Source organism: Cricetulus griseus (assembly GCF_003668045.3).
Source record: "Cricetulus griseus strain 17A/GY chromosome 1 unlocalized genomic scaffold, alternate assembly CriGri-PICRH-1.0 chr1_0, whole genome shotgun sequence".
Taxonomy (NCBI): domain Eukaryota; kingdom Metazoa; phylum Chordata; class Mammalia; order Rodentia; family Cricetidae; genus Cricetulus; species Cricetulus griseus.
This window is the reverse complement of record NW_023276806.1, coordinates 230960239-230967978: the sequence shown is the minus strand read 5'-3', so window position 1 is coordinate 230967978 and position 7740 is coordinate 230960239. Positions and strand designations below refer to the sequence as shown.

The following is a 7740-nucleotide window of genomic DNA, read 5'->3' as shown; positions in this document are numbered from 1 at the left end:
GCAGACCACCTAAAGGCACCTTCATCATTGGACATCATTGGCAGCTTTGTTTAACAGACTTGCCTGAGCCTGCTAGACTTAGTATTCCTGCATGTGCCCTTATTCTCTTGCTAGAAAACTCTGTCTATGTCTGCTATTTTGTAGCGCTTTTAGATTTTTTTGACAAAAGCTAGCTCACCACTTCTTTGTATCCTATTCTGCAGTTACTTTGGTGCAGGGAAGCTGAGTGGGAAGTAACGAGACAGGAGAGAGAAGAGAACAACAGTCAAGCACAATAAATACTACTACTCACTTGAGGGCTGCAAAGAGGGGCCTGGAAAGTAAGAAGAGTTATGAGCGGTTTCTGTGAGAGGGGTGTTTATGACTCACATAGCTTAGGAGGGTATAGCTCTAGACTTCAATTGGAACCTACGCCTGTGTGCTTGGGTAAATATTTGGCCTCAGGTTCCTACCCACTTCACAGGGATTAATTAATAGTTCTAATATAGGAATGAAAGGAGACTGTGCAACTAAAAATGCATTTGTTCTTCCAGGCAGGGAAGTGGACATATCATCTGGTGCCCAGTGGGGCTATGTGTCAAAGGGAATGGGAAGAGAGGAGGGTCACACATCGGAGGTGTCTGCACTCAGGGTAGAAATGGGCAGGGCACACACAACAATACTAATGGAAAACAGTAGAAAACCAGGAGGAACTCACAGATAGGTTTAATCACTGGCTGCGGAATACCTGCAAGACAGAGGAGGGGCTTAGCATTTCCTTGTGGCACTGTTTTGCCTTCTGTTTAGGGCTCTATCTTGATGGGACAAACCATCTGGTGCCCGGTGGGGCTGGGTGACAAAGGCAATGGGAAGGGGGAGGGTCACACATCTGAGGTATCTGCACACAGGGTAGAAATGGGCAGTGCACACACAACAATACTAACAGGAAAACAGAAAATGAGGAGGAACTCACAGATAGGTTCAATCACTGGCTTTGGAATACCTGGAAGACAGAGAAGGGGCTTAGCATTTCCTTGTGGCACTTTTTATCTTCTGTTTAGGGCTCCATCTTGATGGGACAAAAACTATGGTGCCTGGTGGGGCTGGGTGACAAAGGCAACGGGAAGGGGGAGGGTCACACATCTGAGGTGTCTGCACTCAGGGTAGAAATGGGCAGGGCACACACAACAATACTAACAGGAAAACAGTAGAAAGCCAGGAGGAACTCACAGATAGGTTTAATCACTGGCTTCGGAATACCTGGAAGACAGAGAAGGGGCTTAGCATTTCCATGTGGCACTGTTTTGTCTTCGGTTTAGGGCTCTATCTTCATCGGACAAACCATCTGGTGCCCGGTAGGGCTGGGAGACAAAGGTAACGGGAAGGGGGAGGGTCACACATCTGAGGTGTCTGCACATGAAGGAACCAGCTTCCTTTTGGCAGCCATAATGGTCGAACATGTGCTTCTATGACCTTGACCTAGTCACTAAAGTCAGATGCCTGTCTCATGACAAGGAGCCAATCAGGTTAGCTGGTGGCGCTATGCTTTACGACCCTGGGTGTGCTTTACGGACAAGCGCACAGCAATGACGTAGAGAGCATAGCAACCACCCTGGGAGGGCCTATGGGCCATAACAACCAGTTGACCAATCAACACAGGGCAAGCCCTCCAAGCCTGGAGGCACACCAATCGTGAGCCTGTGCGTACCCCTAGACACTCCCCTTACGCTGCCCTATAAGATCTTTGGGGAGACCTTAGGAGCCGTCTTTTTCTAGCCGTCTGCCATGGCGGGTGGGTGAAAGACCCGAGCTAACATGGGGTTAGCTCGTAAAACTACAATAAAGCCTCATGCAGTTTGCATCAAGCTTTCGCCTCCATTCTGTGTTTGGGGTGGCCGCCGTCCTGGGCTAAGATTCTGGAAGCCTCAGCTTTCTGAGGGTCTAACACACACAGGGTAGAAATGGACAGTGCACACACAACAATACTAACAGGGAAACAAAACGAGGAGGAACTCACAGATAGGTTCAATCACTGGCTTTGGAATACCTGGAAGACAGAGAAGGGGCTTAGCATTTCCTTGTGGCACTGTTTTATCTTCTGTTTAGGGCTCCATCTTGATGGGACAAAAAATATGGTGCCCGGTGGGGCTGGGTGACAAATGCAACGGGAAGGGGGAGGGTCACACATCTGAGGTGTCGGCACTCAGGGTAGAAATGGGCAGGGCACACACAACAATACTAACAGGAAAACAGTAGAAAGCCAGGAGGAACTCACAGATAGGTTTAATCACTGGCTTCGGAATACCTGGAAGACAGAGAAGGGGCTTAGCATTTCCATGTGGTAATGTTTTGTCTTCGGTTTAGGGCTCTATCTTTATGGGACAAACCATCTGGTGCCCGGTAGGGCTGGGAGACAAAGGCAATGGGAAGGGGGAGGGTCACACATCTGAGGTGTCTGCACACAGGGTAGAAATGGGCAGTGCACACAAAACAATACTAACAGGAAAGCAGTAGAAAACCAGGAGGAACTCACAGATAGGTTCAATCACTGGCTTCGGAATACATGGAAGACAAAGAAGGGGCTTAGCATTTCCTTGTGGCACTGTTTTATCTTCTGTTTAGGGCTCCATCTTGATTGGACAAAAACTATGGTGCCCGGTGGGGATGGGTGACAAAGGCAATGGGAAGGGGGAGGGTCACACATGTGAGGTGTCTGCACACAGGTTAGAAATGGGTTGGGCACACACAACAATACTAACAGGAAAGCAGTAGAAAACCAGGAGGAACTCACAGATAGGTTCAATCACTGGCTTCGGAATACCTGGAAGACAAAGAAGGGGCTTAGCATTTCCTCGTGGCACTGTTTTGTCTTCTGTTTAGGGCTCCATCTTGTTTGGACAAAAACTATGGTGCCCGGTGGGGCTGGGTGACAAAGGCATTGGGAAGGGGGAGGGTCACACATCTGAGGTGTCTGCACACAGGGTAGAAATGGGCAGTGCACACACAACAATACTAACAGGAAAGCAGTAGAAAACCAGGAGGAACTCACAGATAGGTTCAATCACTGGCTTCAGAATACATGGAAGACAAAGAAGGGGCTTAGCATTTCCTTGTGGCACTGTTTTATCTTCTGTTTAGGGCTCCATCTTGATTGGACAAAAACTATGGTGCCCGGTGGGGATGGGTGACAAAGGCAATGGGAAGGGGGAGGGTCACACATCTGAGGTGTCTGCACCCAGGTTAGAAATGGGCAGGGCACACACAACAATACTAACAGGAAAGCAGTAGAAAACCAGGAGGAACTCACAGATAGGTTCAATCACTGGCTTCGGAATACCTGGAAGACAAAGAAGGGGCTTAGCATTTCCTTGTGGCACTGTTTTGTCTTCTGTTTATGGCTCCATCTTGCTTGGACAAAAACTATGGTGCCCGGTGGGGCTGGGTGACAAAGGCATTGGGAAGGGGGAGGGTCACACATCTGAGGTGTCTGCACACAGGGTAGAAATGGGCAGTGCACACACAACAATACTAACAGGAAAGCAGTAGAAAACCAGGAGGAACTCACAGATAGGTTCAATCACTGGCTTCGGAATACCTGGAAGACAGAGAAGGGGCTTAGCATTTCCTTGTAGTACTGTTTTGTCTTCGGTTTAGGGCTCCATCTTGATGGGACAAACCCAGTGGGGCTGGGTGACAAAGGCAACGGGAAGAGGGGAGGGTCACACATATGAGGTGTCTGCACTCAGGGTAGAAATGGGCAGGGCACACACAACAATACTAACAGGAAAACAGAAAACCGGGAGGAACTCACAGATAGGTTCAATCACTGGCTTTGGAATACCTGGAAGACAAATAAGGGGCTTAGCATTTCCTTGTGGCACTGTTTTGTCTTCTGTTTAGGGCTCTATCTTGATGGGACAAACCATCTAGTGCCCGGTGGGGCTGGGAGACAAAGGTAACGGGAAGGGAGAGGGTCACACATCTGAGGTTTCTCCACACAGGGTAGAAATGGGCAGGGCACACACAACAATACTAACAGGAAAACAGAAAACCAGGAGGAACTCACAGATAGGTTCAATCACTGGCTTCGGAATACCTGGAAGACAGAGAAGGGGCTTAGCATTTTCTTGTGGTACTGTTTTGTCTTCTGTTTAGGGCTCCATCTTGATGGGACAAAAACTATTGTGCCCGGTGGGGCTGGGTGATAAAGGCAACGGGAAGGGGGAGGGTCACACATCTGAGGTGTCGGCACACAGGGTAGAAATGGGCAGTGCACACACAACAATACTGAAGGAACCGGCTTCCCTTTTGGCAGCCATTACGGCCAAACATGTGCTTCTATGACCTTGACCTAGTCACTAGAAAGTCAGATGCCTGTCTCATGACAAGAAGCCAATCAGAAGTTAGCTGGTGGCGCTATGCTTTAGGACCCTGGGTGTGCTTTACGGACAAGCGCACAGCAATGACATAGAGAGCATAGCAACCACCCTGGGAGGGCCTATGGGCCATAACAACCAGTTGACTAATCAACACAGGGCAAGTCCTCCAAGTCTGGAAGCACACCAATCGTAAGCCTGTGTGTACCCTTAGACACTCCCCTTACGCTGCCCCATAAGATCTTTTGGGAGCCCCTAGGAGCCATATTTCTAGCCGTCCGCCATGGCAGGTGGGTGAAAGACCCGAGCTAACATGGGGTTAGCTCGTTAAATTACAATAAAGCCTCGTGCAGTTTGCAGCAAGCTCTCGAATCTGCCTCGTGATTGGGGTGACCGCGAACCTGGCCTGGGACCCCAGATACTTGAGTTTTCGGGGGTCTAAAATTTTCTGGGCTCGTCCGGGATTTGCGACCACCCTTCACCTGAGTGGATTCGATCTTGGAGGTAAGATGATTCGAGCTTGCAACTTATGTTCAATGTTCTATGTTTCTTGTTTTGTCTCTTGCTGTGTTGTTGGTTTGGTTCCATGATTTGTATTTGATCTGTGCAGAATTTGTATTTGTAATTTGGAATTCTGGGGAAGACCCTGAAGTCCCACCCTGGACAAAAGTCCGAGGGTTGCTTGATTTGATCTGCGCAGAATTTGTAATTTGTATTTGATCTGCGCAGAATTTGTAATTGAACCATAGGGTAAGCAGACTTGCGAGAACCTTGGTTCTGCCCTGGATGAAAGTCCAAGGGTTGTTTGTAATTTTGGTTTGGGGCACCATTTCTTTGCTGCGGGTTGTGCTGTCTAATGTGCTGTCATATTTGTGTTTTGTGTTTGTTAAACATCTCTTTCTGTCCCACAGTGCCCACGCACGTGGCATGCATGGGTCAGGGTGTCAGGGGGTCTTTTCTTCTCTGAGCACATGGCGCCACCTCAACTGTGATCGGCAGATGCGCCCAGAAGTCAGACTGCCACTCTGAGGACACCCAGGACCCAAGAGGTACGGACGCGGGCCAAGGACACTTGGACCCGACTCAGTTAGCCGCCAGGTTCTGCCACCTGGCTTCCCGGTGCCATTGCCTTATAAGCAGCGCGGGCGGAATGGGTTGGCGTCTATTCTTTCCTGTCTATTCTGTGTTATCATCCACCACGCCACCCCCTTTCTATTCCCACCTGCGTGTCTATGAGGCATGCCCAGTAGGGCTGTTTCTGCCCCAGCTGCCGTTGTGGGTGTTTCCCTGCTCTGAGGGAACATGGCTGCAAGGCTGCCATCTGCTACCCGTCTTTCTGTGCTCCACACACATGGTATGCAGGGGGGCCGCAGGAGTCTTTTTCCCACCCCTGGATTGGCCAAGGGTCTGGGGTTACCAGCAGCACCCCCACCCCAGGTCTCTCTGCCTTGAGCACATGGATCTAGCTCAGGCAGGTGAACCATCTGTCCTGATCCGGATGTTCTAAAAAAAAAGAAAAACAAAAACAAAAACAAAAAAAACGGCCTTAAAGTTATTAAGAACTGTAAAAGGGACTTTGATAAAATTTTGATGTTAACTGAGAAATGAGAAAAAAATATAGGAGACTTAAGTAATAGAGAGAAAAAGAAAAAAAGGAAATTTGTCTAAGAATGTCTAAGAAAGTCTGAGAAATGAACTAAAAGGTTATAGAGAGTTAAAGCAAGGGGTAGAAAGTCAGAGACAGAAAAAAAGTTATAGAGGATTAAAGCAAGTCGTAAAAGGTCAGAGGAAAGTTGTTAACGGTCAGAAAAATGGTTGTTACAAGTCAGAAAATAATGTAAATTGTAAACTTTTATGGTTTCTCATGTCTACAAATAGTAAATTTTAAAAATGATAATATAAGTTAAAATTTTAACCATATTAAGCTGCTTCTGTTTTAAAAAGTCCTGTTTATTTCTCAAGTAATTTATATATACTTGTTTTAAAATGTTCTGTTTCCTGGTAGCCAGCACATGGCAAACTGGTCACATGACTTGACTGGTCGCCATTTTGCTGAAGTTAAAAGGATACCTAAACCGCCATCTTGACTAAAGGTGACCGCATGGAAATTAGAGGTACCATCTTAGAAACAAGTTTTTTAGTTAAGATTTAAAATGTTAATGCTTCTATATATTACAGAAAGACCTTAAGGGAATTTAAATTTCTTTTTAAAACCAGTTTTTTTAAATGTTTGATTTTATTAATGTTTGTACTTAAGGAGCTTCAATTTAGAATTATTTTTAAGCAAAGCCTGACAATGTAAAGTTCTTGTTTTATGAAAGATGCTAATCTATTATAAGATGTTACAGTTTATGTTTTTAGAAGTTAAGTTTAGGATGTTGGTAACACACACCTTTAAGATCAGGGTGTAGATGGCACACGCCTTTAAGTTTAGGGCATTGGTGGCACACGCCTTTTATCCTAGCACTCGGGAGTAAGAGGCAGATGGATCTTTATGAGTTCAAGGCCTGCCTGGTCCGGCAGATCGAATTCCAGGACAGGCTCCAAAGTCACAGAAAAACCCTGCCTCAGAAAGAAGTTAAGCTACTGTTTAAGGAATATAAGATAGCTCTATGCAGTTTTAAGTTCAGCTGTGCTGTTTCAAATATTTTACTAAGTTAAAACCAGTTACAGTCAGACTAAAAATTAATTACAGAAATAAGACATTACCTAGCCACCTGTGTGCTTCTTCTGTGCTTAAGGAAAGTAACTAAAACAGACCTCTAATGCTTCAGAGATCTTCAGAATATGGCATTTAAATTGTTATCTTTAAAGTTTATAATGTCAGACAGACTGCCAGATCCTGACAGTGACCCAAAGTCTCCAAGGAAGATTACGAGGCACCTCAGTTCCTGCACCTGGACCAGTGAGCGAGATGCTCATATGTGAAACCTGCCGCCTGCCAGGACCTGGCCGAGACTGCGGACAAAGCTGCTGGACACTGGAAAATTGATTACACCCCCTTTGCCTAGACAAAACAAGGTCAGTCTTTTCCATGTCCCTCTTCCACAGAGAGGAAAAAAACTCTCACAGTATAGGCCTGGCGAAGATTGCTGTTCTTTGAGACAGCTGCCTCCAGCGGTAATGGAAAAACTTGGGTGTGGCTAACTGTATATAGACTGGCTTCTAACTGGCTTCTGTCACTTCTTAGTAGATTTGGATAAAATATACCCTTCTCAGATCTCTGAAATATTACTGGTTGTCAGCTTGACAGCATCAGACAGTTAGATCCACTATAGACTAGTCAGTATGTTAGCTGATAAAATAATGTCTATCTACTGTTCAGGCACAAGCTCAAGGGTTTTAAGTTTATTTTGGTTGTCATCTAAGTACAAACTTAAAGGGT

General features: G+C 46.3%; 1 long non-coding RNA gene across 1 annotated transcript; it reads left to right on the top strand.

The window, feature by feature from the left end:
- The first annotated feature begins 4797 nt into the window (after positions 1-4797).
- On the top strand, positions 4798-5950 carry LOC118239497. Its single transcript, XR_004771825.1, has 2 exons — positions 4798-4859; positions 5267-5950. It is a non-coding gene; the product is annotated as an uncharacterized LOC118239497 (long non-coding RNA).
- Positions 5951-7740: the final 1790 nt, after the last annotated feature.